This window comes from Chroicocephalus ridibundus, chromosome Z, assembly GCF_963924245.1.
Source record: "Chroicocephalus ridibundus chromosome Z, bChrRid1.1, whole genome shotgun sequence".
Classification (NCBI taxonomy): Eukaryota; Metazoa; Chordata; class Aves; order Charadriiformes; family Laridae; genus Chroicocephalus; species Chroicocephalus ridibundus.
The window spans coordinates 35,150,774-35,163,937 of record NC_086316.1 but is presented as its reverse complement, the minus strand read 5'-3'; positions in this window follow the sequence as shown (position 1 = coordinate 35,163,937).

The following is a 13,164-nucleotide window of genomic DNA, read 5'->3' as shown; positions in this document are numbered from 1 at the left end:
AAAAAAACATGGCCATCTGCAAAAGACAAATTTAAATTATCTTGTAGGGCAAACTTTGAAAACGTGAAGCTTGAAATTCCCCTTGGGCGTTCAGTATTATTGTGGAGGCATATACGCATCACTTACAGACCACAAGTTGTAACTGCCAACTGTCCTTTAACATTTTCATAAGCATACAGTTGTTTATTTATACATCTGGGTAGTCATATGCATTAATGGTATATTAACTAAGAAATAGTTCTATTTGCTTTGTTTTTACTCTTATGTTCTAAAACTCAAAGGTGTTTACACTGAACTTGATATTATCATGTGGTGCCTGTGCTATTGCAACATCTGACCCTATAGCTATTTGCGTTTCTCCGTACAATATGATTTTGTAAAGTACTTACAGGTCCAATCTATTAACCCTCATAGTCATCTGACTGAATTTGGTTAAAGTCTTTTCTGTTGATTTTATTGACCACTGGACCCAGTCTGGTTGTGGATAAATATGGCCCTTTCTTTCCTTGTGTATATTCAGCCACATCCACACAATTACCATTTTACCACCATTTACTTGCAGAGCAATGACAGCTACTGGAGCGGGAATTCAACTTCAATACCTTACTCCTTCACTACTGTCCACAGAGCCATTTCTGGAGCTCCTCGTACTCAGTCCCACTCCAGATTGAGATCATTGAAGCGCAACAGGCATTACTGAAAGCAAAACCTTTATATCTCCCACAATTACATGGAGTTCTGAAAATCCAGCAGTAACTTGAATTTTAGATACAAGATGAGTGTGCAACATCAGCCATTAACAAACCCATCTCTTTACTTGTGAAAGAAATGTACCTGATCTGCAATTTAATGAAAGATAAACGTGGAACTCCATACTCCTGCAATTTATTTTTGTATTAAAGCCAAATTGAAATAATATGCATGATAGGCTAGGCTGTGAAATCCATACTTATGAAAATCCTCTCAGATTTAGAGTTTGCAACATTTATTTATGAAGAATTATTATGAGACTTAAGTTTACATTGGCAATTTGTATGTAAATTTTATTTAACATGTTTTATTTTTCAAACTTTCAAACTTCTTCATTTTTCTGTATTTTGTATTAGTTTTCCCTCTCATCTTAGAATACAAATAAACGAGACTAAATCACTCTCTTAGGAATAGGAGACGTCCATATACAGCTCCCACCTACATGTGGGATATGTGAAACGGTCGTATGTGGTGGACAGAAGTATTTACTCTCTTCCTCCTCAGATGCTGCAGTAGCTGTGGACTCGTACAGAAGGCATAGTGTCAAGTAGTCTCAATGGGTTTGGGAGATTGTATATAATTTTTCCCCACAGGGGCTGACTTCCATAGGAAATGCGCAGATAAATTAGGAATGGTTCACTCTCACAGAGATTAGATTAATCTGTAATGCAGGTGTGCTTTGTAACACACTGCACAGGCTTTGCTCCTGACACCAGATCAGGCACGTGGCTGGAGAGCACTGTGGCATCCTTCCAGTCCACAGCACAGCATTTCTCCTTTGAAGCCACAGGACGAGATGGTACAGTGCATGGGGAACTCTTGTGCCAACAGGGACGCTCTCGCCTGGGAGCAGGGAAGCTCTCTCTGGAGCCACAGTATGCACACACTGGTAGAGACTGCAGGTAGAAGGATTTTTTTAAAATCCTGCAAAATCTGGAAGTTTCAAAATTTGGAGCATGTTCTGCAACTGTTGTCCCAAGAAGCGTGTTTTGGCCTTCCTGTGTAGCTTGGGATAATGTTCCTGAAAGAATCCCAAGTAGGGAAATCTGGAGAATGTTTCAGAGGAATTGAGGACCGGTTCATCCCAGGGGAACTGTTGGCAGAAGGAATCTCTTTCTCATAGGTTCTTGCACAGAGAATGCAGTGTTGTTTGCTGTATTAACACTTTTGTCACACATTACTGTCTACTGTTACAGTGGCAGATAGAAGGATTAAGCAGAGTAATTTCTGCCCTTTGAAAGAAAGTTAGCAATATGCTGTATCTCTATATGCGTTTAGGATAGACAGAAAGTCATGTACATGAGTCCTGGTACAGAGGTAGCTACAATCTTAAGGAGCTCAACAGAAACTCTCTATTTTAAAGATGTCAGCAGGAACAGTTGGTTCTCGATGTACTCTGAGAACTGACTGTACACAGAAAGGTTGAGATTGAAAGTAAAAGCCTTTTTTGCTTAACATAACTTCCCTACAATATTTACAGTAAGAAATGAATCTGTGTAGTGCTTTCTTCCAAAATTTTAAAATATGTTCATAAGGCAGAAAAAGTTCTTGTTGTAATAGCCTTTACTAATTGTTGTAACACCAAAGGTAACACTGCTATTTGATCAACCTGGCCACAAGAAATCTTTTTTTTTTTTTTCCCTTGGAAAAACAAGGTAAAATACAAGAGTAATTTCTAATAGCAATAGACATATCCTCTATACACATTATTTTACTGGTTAATCTGCAGGCTGAAACAACGCACATGAGGAAGCTATGTGGCAGGTACTTTGTTGTGTTGTTTTATGAGGGCGGAGGGCACTGCTTGAGAAGTGGATGCCAAAAACTCTGAAGGTTGTTCAAGCCATTTGAAAAGAAAAATCTGGCAGACGAAATAAACATTTAAACTAAATTTAAAAAAATAACCAAACAAACAAAAAAAAACCCAAACAACAACCAAAACTGAACACAAACCAAACACTTAAAAGAAAACTCCAGGAAGGAAAAAGCAGGAGGCCTAAAAAGTCAGCAGCTATTGCCCCCAGAGGAAGCATTGAATAGTTATCTTCTACTATAAATCAGCCAAAAAGAAAGTGACAATAAACACATACACACAACCTCCTCCAACATTTAGTGTCATCAAACCATGTTACATCTTAAAAGGAAAAATTAAGAGAGAACTGTGAGCCCCAAATTCTTTAAAACACACTTTCTTCTGAGCCTAGGCATGTTGGCTTGGTGAGGTTCCTACAATGTTTTCTTTTATGCAGTCCTTTCTTAAGAATTGTTGGAGAGCATATTAACAAGTTTATAACAAACTGAATTTTTTTCCAAATTTGCTAGGAATTTTACTCAAATACCACTTTTCCTCAGACTTGGCATCAAAGTCACCTAATGGAGTGTCCTAGTTTGCAACTTGAAGTGTCTGGCTGAAGGGCAAATGATACTTAAAAGACTCAATCTTTGCATTTAATATTGCAATAACATTCATTGTTTTGCAATTGTCATATAAATCTAGAAAAAAAATAGCTTTAATTTGTATATTATGTCACTTTTCCCTCCTGATCCTAGATATGAATCTCCGAGTTTGGATTAAGAATATAAAGAATCATACTGAAATATTAAGAGAGCAAAATATCAAGAATTCTAATGACAACCCACTTCTGCAGTAGGTAAGTGTTTTGGTGGTGGAGTTGCCTTATGAAAACAAGGTCACTGACTTCTCACTTGTCACAGGGGTATGGACACAGCACCGGGAAAATTGTCTGACCAAGGCACGTACAGTTAAACGTAGTCAGTAAGGTAAAATTTAATGTCTGTCACTTTATAGATCCTACTATCACATACTTTTATTTTTCTTTATCAAGAAAATCCCAAGGAAACTAATTTCTCATTTCAAGGTCAGACATGCATTTAGCTCCTTAGTGAATTCTTCTCTCCCTTGGCAGTTTGTTATGTCCTGCAACATTCATTTCCACACAGCATTACTGCTATAAACCCTAGGTTTTACTTATTTGTTTGCTACTCCCTAGGGATTTGACAAGTTGCCAATTTAATGCACTGGCATCAAGGCGGCAAACAGTATCTTTACTCCATCTGTTAGAAGAGCCCATTCTTCTCTGGCTTTGAGCTTTGCATAATCTTATACTTCAGCCCTTATTACTTCTAATGTTTTATATTTTTACCCATATACACAAAGCCAGATCTGCTGTTCTATCAGTGCTTTCAATTCTAAATGCCTTTTTCAGGATTTATTCTTGTTCTAAGTATAGATCACTTTCTGTGTCACATTTCAACAAGGGACAAAGCCTGATTTAATGTCATGGCTGTCTCTTTATCCTCAGTTTAATCTTAACAAATTAGGAGGCTTCCCCTTTCCTTTCTCTTTATTTTTAAATGGTCTGATTAAAAAGTCTTTCACATTATATTATACTGAAAACTGTGCTATATGGTAACTTAATATTGCAGGCACCACAGAGGTTTTTACGGTGTGCAATGAAGATACAATAACTTGTTAGGCCTTTAGAGCAATACAGACCATTTCAGAGCAAAATAGAGTTTTACAATTCCCTATTTAACATTTTCCCCACATACCTGACACAAATGGTTCTGAAATTCAGTGCGGTTAATCTTAAGAAACAGCATTAAAGTAAAAGGTAAAAAAAGAAAGAGCACTTTTGGCACCTCACTATGTAGATTACCCACATACCAATTTACAAATACTTGGTTTAGTTCACTTCTCACTGAGATGAGACAGCATTTATGACATTGCTCATTAAAAAGAAAGCTAACTGTTGCAAATTTAAAGACTGAAGGCCCTGTGCTTATTTTACCCTAGCAGGTACTTTTTATAAGGCACACAGTTTTTCCCTTAACAATTCACCGCTAACAGTGCTAGCCACACACAAAACAATTCACTTACTTCTTCCACACCAAAATCATCCTTTGTCATCTTCACTATGGATCATCTTTATCACTTCCCTTTCTGAAGAAGCACCGAGTTATTTAGAAGAGAGACCCAAACAGCTGAACACAAAATACTGCTTTAGCGTGTATATTTATATGTGTGTTTTCAGTATTCATTTGTGCCTAGAGAGAAGAAGCTGTAAAGGCTAAACATTTACTTAATATACCACACGCCCACAGGTATTAAAAGAGAAGTCCACCAAATTTGAAGCAAATAATCCTGATACCTGATACAGTAGGTTTGTGCTGTGTGTGGTACAGCTATGTGCTGTCATAAAACTCTCTGCCTTACACCTTAACCTCCACACCGCTTCCTCCTGCAAGACTACCTTACCACACGCAACGAGAATCCCCATAGACTAACTCACAGCTACAAGAGTTTCAATTTACTGCAGCAGCTGCAGCAAATTGGTTTCTGAGCTGAAAGTGGCCTTTTGGAGAATTTCCAAGGAGGGCAAAATCAGCATAGAGGAAACCCTAGAGGGAAACAAGCCCTCTTGGGAAGGCTGGTTCATATGCTGGGTTGTCTGTGAAGCTAAATATGTGGGTGAAAAAAAAACGCACACCGACTCAGGATTTGCATGTTCTCATGGAAATACAGCATGTCATACTGCTATGAATTAGCTATTCCCCTCTCTCAACATAACACAAAAACTGTCTGCCAGCTTGTTTCAGTAATGCGTTGAAAATATGACTCTGTACAGGAATTTTGTTGCTGGGTTGCCTTAATAAAATATAAAATACCACAGGTGAGAGTATCCAGTGTTTATTTTGCACAACCAGATGACTTATATTAGGTCTGTTGAGGAAAAAAACATCCTTAACAATATGTCAATTCATAACTGAATATTCTGACTCTTGGATTCAGTGTGTCATGGTCAGCACTAGAGCAGTATCAGGATCATTGCAAAGCTTGTCCAGCTGCAGAGATTTACAAAGTTAGCCTCCACGACTAGAAAATCCTGACGAGTCCCTCTGTCAGGAAGAGGGTTGCCTGTCAGAATGCACCGCCACCACTGATCAGACTGGCTGTTCCCAGGCAGAAGTCCACTGAAAAGCAGCTGCAAAAGGGTGAAGTCAGTGTTGCACCATCTGGGGCATCTGGTCAAAAGCACTTTACCTAAACCACAGGTGCCCACAGACACCACTTCAGTTCAAACTTGAACTACATCTGTTCTCCAGCAGAAATCTGCCCAGACTGTGTTTGTGTTTGGGAAGTACCCATCTAGGGACAGTCTGATGATGATTGTATGTAGATAGCTGCAACCATCACCCATTGCTGTTTGCAACTGGACATGTCCAGAGAAGATGAGCACCTGCAAATGTTGGCAGATGGCCATTTTCAAGATTTAGCTTTACTAAGCTTATGGTTTGAGACTAGCTCAAAGGGAAAAGGGAAAGGGAAAGGGAAAGGGAAAGGGAAAGGGAAAGGGAAAGGGAAAGGGAAAGGGAAAGGGAAAGGGAAAGGGAAAACGAGGGGATGGAAGGAGAATGGGAGGGGGAAGAGGAGGGGGAAAGAGGAAGAGGAAGGGGAGGGGGAAAGGGGAAAGGAAAGGGAAATTTGTATTTCAGTGAATTATTCCATTTACAAGAGCATAACCATGCAGAGCCAGGTCCTCAGAGCTGGTTCTGTAGTCTGATCTGTTTCAAAGCATCTGTGAACTAACCAGTGATACGCTCTCCTTGGGTAGGGCAATTTGTGGGAAGCTTCCTGAGTGATAGATAGCAGAGATGTCTAGCATTCACACAGGTTCTGCTGTTATGGTTCTTTATTGTTCAAATAAATATTAATTCAGCACTTACACACCAGAACATCATAAATGAAGGAGTAACTTGTGCCCTGCCCATAGACATCTCACAACTCCCATTGCATCTTTCTTTTTCAAATCCTGGTGTGACCAAGGATTTACCTGTGCCAAACTCAGAAATATCTCTTTCCCTCTCTTTTTCCTCTTTCAGACCTTGTCTTGTTCAATGACTGCACTGTCAGAATAAAAAAAAAAATCGAGCTGGAAAGTGTGGAAACATGTACCCTGCTAAAGCAAGAAGCCCTGCAAGATCCTTGCAACAGGCCAGCTCTGTACCTGGCTGAAGTAGAGCAGTATCTGTAATTTCCCCTAACAGCAGCTGTTGGAGTGCCAGGGCTAGCACTCAAGCCGGAGCCTTTGTTCAGCAACTTCACAGGCTAAAAGCAAGTAGCAGGAGAACTGAGCTGTACATTTACGGACAGTTTTGCAAAAGGAACAATGTAGCAAAGAAAGAGGAAGGTTGGGAATTTCCTCATCAGAATTTTCCAAGATGCTCTAGTGATTTGGGAGAGCAGTTGTACTAAAAGGCAATAAAAAATAAAGTTCAATCATTTAGGTAGTTTTGAAAGCTAATCCTTATTTGCTGGAGAGAAGGAAGTTAATTTCTCTAAAAGCACTTGTGAAATACAGCAACTGCTAGTGCAATTAGAAATTGGCAGAATCTGGACAAATGAGTGCTCTTGTTTGCATCCAGGTTGCAGCTGTACAGTTAATAAGAGCAAATTGCGGCTACGTCTCGCTGCAAATGCTTGTTTTCCCAGTCAAAGGTAGTATTCTACTACAGTTATATCCTTGTTCTACAACTTATGAGTAGCTGTTGGGAAGATATGAATGTATCAACCTGGTGTTGTATGTTTTTACTGAGCTGATTACCACTGGAATAAAAAATTTAAACCCATGACAAGATTTGTTTCTGTTCTGATCCAAATGTAACTACTTTCTTAGCTCTAACCACCTGCTTAAATCCTACTGAAGCCAAAGTATATGTGTAAGCATTCTCTCAGGCCAGCTCAATGAATGTACATCTCGGAGATCACTTACCATGGCAAAAACGCTGTATATCCCGGTTTAATGCCATTACCTACTAGAGTTGTTTTATTCACCCAGTTTTAAAAACAGTTTTGGAATGCACTAAACATTCTGCTCTCAAAACTCTAATAGTGAGCCTAGTTTATAAATGTTACATGATGACTTTTCTTCTACAGTCCCCATCACCAATGAATTCACCAAAAATAAATTATAAAAAAATAAATAATAATAATAACCACTACATGGTAAAAAAGGCAACACAAAGCAATCTTACCAGCCGAAAATTAAAAATGTTCTTGTACAAAATCCGTAACCTAATATTGCATCAAGTGGTTAAAGAAGGGGTGTCTCTTTAATTGTTTTTAGACTAAACACGTTGTAAAAAGAATTCCGAGGCTCCGCCACTCCCCCTTGAAGATGAGTCTTTGTCTCTCAATCTGTTGGGCTCCTCCCCTTTCTCGCCCAGCCCCGAAGCGTTCCATTGCTGTTTATTTTCTCAAACCCTGGAACACAGCTCACGTTTAGCACCTGCGGGAGGCGGGAAGAGGCTCCGCCGCTCGCCGCGCTCCGCCGCCGGGGCCAGCAAAGGAACCGCATCGCAACCCCCCATCGGAAAGCTTAACAAATCGCTACCGAGACCTGGGCCCAAGCACAATTGGGCACAAACGAGAGTCAGATGTGGACTAGGTGAGGAAGCAAGGGGTTAAACATGTTTACCTCACTGGCACGCTGAAAATGAATCCATCCCGACCTGACTTAAAGAACTGCAAAGCTGCTGTTCACCTGTAGGGCAGGTGCTAGAATTCAGAGGGCGTCGTACGTGCTCTCTAACTTGGTCCTATTCCTGACCTATTCCAAAGCATTTTTTTGTGTGAAAAGAGGTAGATCTGGCATAACCCCAACCTTCCATCTTTTGTGCGCCTGTGAGATTCTCTTGTGTGAGTGAGGGAAATCCTTATCTCAATGGCTCTTGCCCTAACAGAAATAAAAAAAAAAGTTTGCAGAACTCAGAGTATTTTCCAGAAAGGAAATAATTAATTTAAGTTCTTCTCTCTCTGTTCACTTACTTTTTATGTTGTCGTTTTATCTCATGTTTTCATTCTCCTGAATTATTCTGAAGTATATGAACTTAATTGTCTGAGTGCTCTTAACTTAATTTTGATCCTGTCATTTACAAAGATCCTTCTTCACAGATTGGCTACATAACTTCAGTCTCTTTAAGGTGTATTCTAATTCCAGTTTATATTCCAGTATTCCACCAATTTTGCTCCAGTATTTGATGTGTCAGATTAAAAATATTGGCATTCCAGCTTTTGGGGTGACAGAGATGCTACGTGTTCAAAGCATGTGACACAGGGATGAAGAAACCCCATCTCAGGGAATTCTTTTGATAGAAGCTCAGCGGTCTGGTTTTTTGTTTTTTCCTTTCTGAAAAAGTATAAGAAAACACTATGCATTTAGGCTAGATTTTGACTAAAAGTGCTGCATCATTGCAGCAATGCATTCAGTCACTAAGTAATGCGCAAATTTTGGTTTTAGAATTCTTTGGGATCTTGAATGATGCTTTAGCACACTTTTCTGTATTTCAGTAATAGCTATCATGAAAAGATGAACAGCGTGGTAGGTATTTATTAGAACAAATAGTCAGCTGGTTATCTGTACATACTATATGTACTATACCACACAGGCTGACCCAAATCACTAGTCCAAAGAATAAGGCACTAAGAAAAGCAACATATTTATAGTTTTCTTTTTAAATTATACCCATAAGTAGATATTCTGCCGTGTTTAGAGTATTTGTTTTCTTTTCAGGATCAATTCCTTATGCTGCACAGGAGCGTTGTAAAATAGTGATGTCAAACAAAATGTATTTGTGACAAAAAATGGAATTGAAATATAACAAGGGAGGGGAATAGCTGAATAAAAATATTTATCAAAAAAAATCCCATCAGCGTCATTTGGCTGTACTAAGGAAGTAAAATGCTGAGCTTGACTATGGTAATCAGAATGCAAAGAGCTAGCACCATAAGCAGGATGGTTCGGCAACATTTTGAATGGTTTTTTCCTCTTTCTTTATTTTTTAACAAGGTATCATAACCAGGAGTATAAATATCCCCCATCCAGAACTGTAGATCATTAGGATTTTCCTAGAAGAAAAAAACAAAAAATTAACTCAGTTCCCCTCTCTTGCACATAAAGTCATTAAAACATACCCAGAAGTATTTTGGCTATAATCGAATAGTGACTAAAGAATTTAAGGCATCACATCTCAAATGCAAGAGACTTTCACTTGAACATAGGTTGTGCTACTTGCCAGATGCTGCAAATGTTCCACTGGGGAAAACTGAAACACACTTTTCATCCAGGAACAAAATGTAGGACACCAGCCATTGAAATGTGATTAAAAAACCCAAAAGAAACCATGTTGTCTCTCAAGAAGAGATATCGCTTTGTAAACGCAGATCTGACTCTCTTTCCAAAAAAAGGGAACAGGAGGAAAAAAACGAAAAGTAACCTTAAAACCAATCTGTGCCAACCCACAGGCAGGCAGTGGATGAGGTTAGGAAAATGTATGTTATTTGATAACAGAATGACGTTATGAACAGTTAATAAAATGGGCATATAGTACTTAAGTGCCTTGGTTATAGTTCTCTATATAAATGGGGAAGCTGAGTTGCAGGGTATGGCAGTTTAAGACTTTCTCTAGTCACAGAGGTGGTGTTCTGCAGAATTGAAATTCCTGGAGTCTAACCAGATACATAAACTTCTTTTCTAGATCAGACTGGTGGTAGTGTCATATCTGTAGTCTTATTTGCTTCTGGAATCCCACAGAAGAACCAAGCAGGCTGCACGGTGGTTCTCGTGTGTGCACACACAGAGCTCATAGCAATTCACTTTGCACAAAGGCAGTGCAATGGTGCGTTATCGTTATGTGGCTGGCTAAGTTAGAGCGCAGCAAGTGCCTATCATAGTCTTGCATGGTCCAGGTAGGGGTCTTTTTCTTCTCCTGCCAGTCATCATCCACCTGGATATCACTACACAAGGGGTTGCTTTTGATTGTGGATTTCAAGGTGATGGGTGTAATGTGTTTCCCAAGGGCTTTTCTATCATTTCTTGACTGACCCCATTTGAGTCTGAACCCAGCAGCTCAGTGACATTTCTCTTTTCTCTCTGTAAGGCCCAAGTTAGATCAGAAATTGGCTTTCATCTTCATTTACCTACGACACAGGCCCCCTTCCAGGGTTATCATTTGTAGTACGATAGAACTGTTTGTAAAATTACACATGCAACAATTTTTCTTTTTCTGGCAAACATCTACGATGCAGTAAAGGAGCCTGGCTGTTCACTCTGGGCAGATTTCATCCTTCTCAGGAAAGCACATGGGTACAATATGAACATGGAATGCTTTTGCAAATGTGAACTGGCATTATAATGCCTGATGAAAGAAAGCCTCTGCTTTAGGAAAACAGTGCTATGGAGCACTGCGGTAGAAGATTAAGTTCTGATGAAAGTCAGGGGGATATGCTGCAAAAGCAGAGCTGTAAGGACAAAGCAGAACGAAGAACAGGGGTAATGCTGTGATCACTGTCCCTTGGCAGTGCTTTCACAGCCCCACAAACATTGGGCCTCTGCACTCGCCATCACCTTAATGGTAAAACCAACATTTCTCACTCTCATCAGAGCCCAGCTCTGAAATCGGAAATGTCCAGCGATTGTTCCCACAAGAAAGATGCCATTACATAAAGCTGTTTCTCTCCATCACTATCCCTTGGCAGTACTTTCAGGGCCAATAAACACTGCGCTCCATGCTTCCCTAGTGTCTTAACGGTCAAAACAGTATTTCTTACTCTCTTCATAGCCCAGCTCGCAAACTGGAATTGTCCTGCGATTGCACCCACATGAAAGCTGCCAGGACTGATAGCTGTTGCTTTTCAACACTATCCCTTGGCAGCACTTTCAGAGCCCTCAAAACACTGGGGCTCCACACTTTCCTGGCAATTTAAGTGACAAACCAATGTTTCTCATTCTCGCCAGAGCCCAGCTCAAAAATTGAAAATGTCCAGTGATTGGTCCCACACCAAAGGTACCAGGAGGGAAAGTGTTGCTTGCCCTCACTGTCCCTTGGCAGCACTTTCACATTCCCAGTGACTGTGGGGCTCTACTCTTGCTTAACGACTTATGGTCCCAAAACTCTCCATCACTATTGCCAGAGCCAGGCTCAAAAATTTAAAGTGTCCAGTGACTTCTCCCACATGGAATGTGTCAGGACTGAAAGCTGTTTCTTGCCCTCACCGTTCCTTTGCAGTGTTTTCGCAGCACCACCAACGCTGGGGCTCTGCGCTTCCCTACCTACTTAATGGTCCAAGCAATCTCGTGGATGTAGTGATGCACTTCAGTTGTAACAGAGAAGTAGTAACATATTTATTGATATAAAACAATGATTTAACAAAGTTTGATAGTAAATGCAACAGTGGCTTAACAAGATTTGATAGCAAAGTACACTTTATTATTTACTGCACAGAGGACAGGGTCAGAAAAAATTGTCAGGGAAACCCTCACGTTGAGTCAAGGTTTAGAGAGGACCCCCTTGCTTTCTAAACTCCTTCTCAGAGTGGAGTCTAGGTGCATCTGGATCTAACCCTAATCCCAGATTTGGTCAACGGTTTATGTCTATCCTTTATATCACATATCTAAGATTTCTAAGTTTAGCATGCAATTAATCACTTAGTGAGAATCTGTTGCAGCAAGGAAGCCCTCAACCTCGAGACGTAACCTTAAAAAGCATCCCTACTCAAGGGGAGATCCTGGGGTGCAGTCCACTGTCACTCAGGAGAGCTCAACGGGCCCTAGCCTGTCCACTGTTTATAGAGGAAGGTGATAGACCTATAGTCATATTTGCAAACCAGTAAGACATCTGAATATCATGATGCAATCCATCCCATAAGTCCAGTGTAAACTGGTGCAGCCATCTCAAGCCCCACTGTTGGTTATGGTTATGGGAAATCCTGGCTGCACAGGAATCCTGGAAGTGATCTTGTACTGGCTGGAGGGCTGAAACTTTGGAGTGTCGCCAGAGGAGGTGACTCATGCTGCAGAAGTCCTTCTGTATAATAAATTACCAGAAAATGAAAAGCAATATGTTGTGTTTACAGATGGATGCTGTTATATTGTGAGAAAACCTGAAAGGTGGAAAGCTGCTGTGTGGAGTCCTGTGTGACAAGTTGCAGAAACTGCTGAAGAGTAAGGATTCAGTTTGCAGTGTTGAAAGCCACCCAGCTGGCTTTAGATATTGCTGAATGAGAAAAATGTCCCGTACTTCAACCTCTGTACAGATTCATGGATGGTGCCAAATGCTCTGTGTGGCTGGCTGCAGCAATGGAAGCAGACCAACTAGCAGCACAGAGGTAAACCCACGTGGGCTGCTGAATTATGGCAAGATATGGCTGCTCAGGTAGAGAACCTGGTTGTAAAACTACGTCACCTGGATGCTCACATACCCAAGAGATTGAAGAACACTGAAGAACATTGAAACGATGAGCAGGTGGACCAGGCTGCTAGAATTGATGTGGCTCAGTTAGATCTGGATTGGGAACATAAGGGTGAGCTATTTATAGCTCAGTGGGCCTATGAC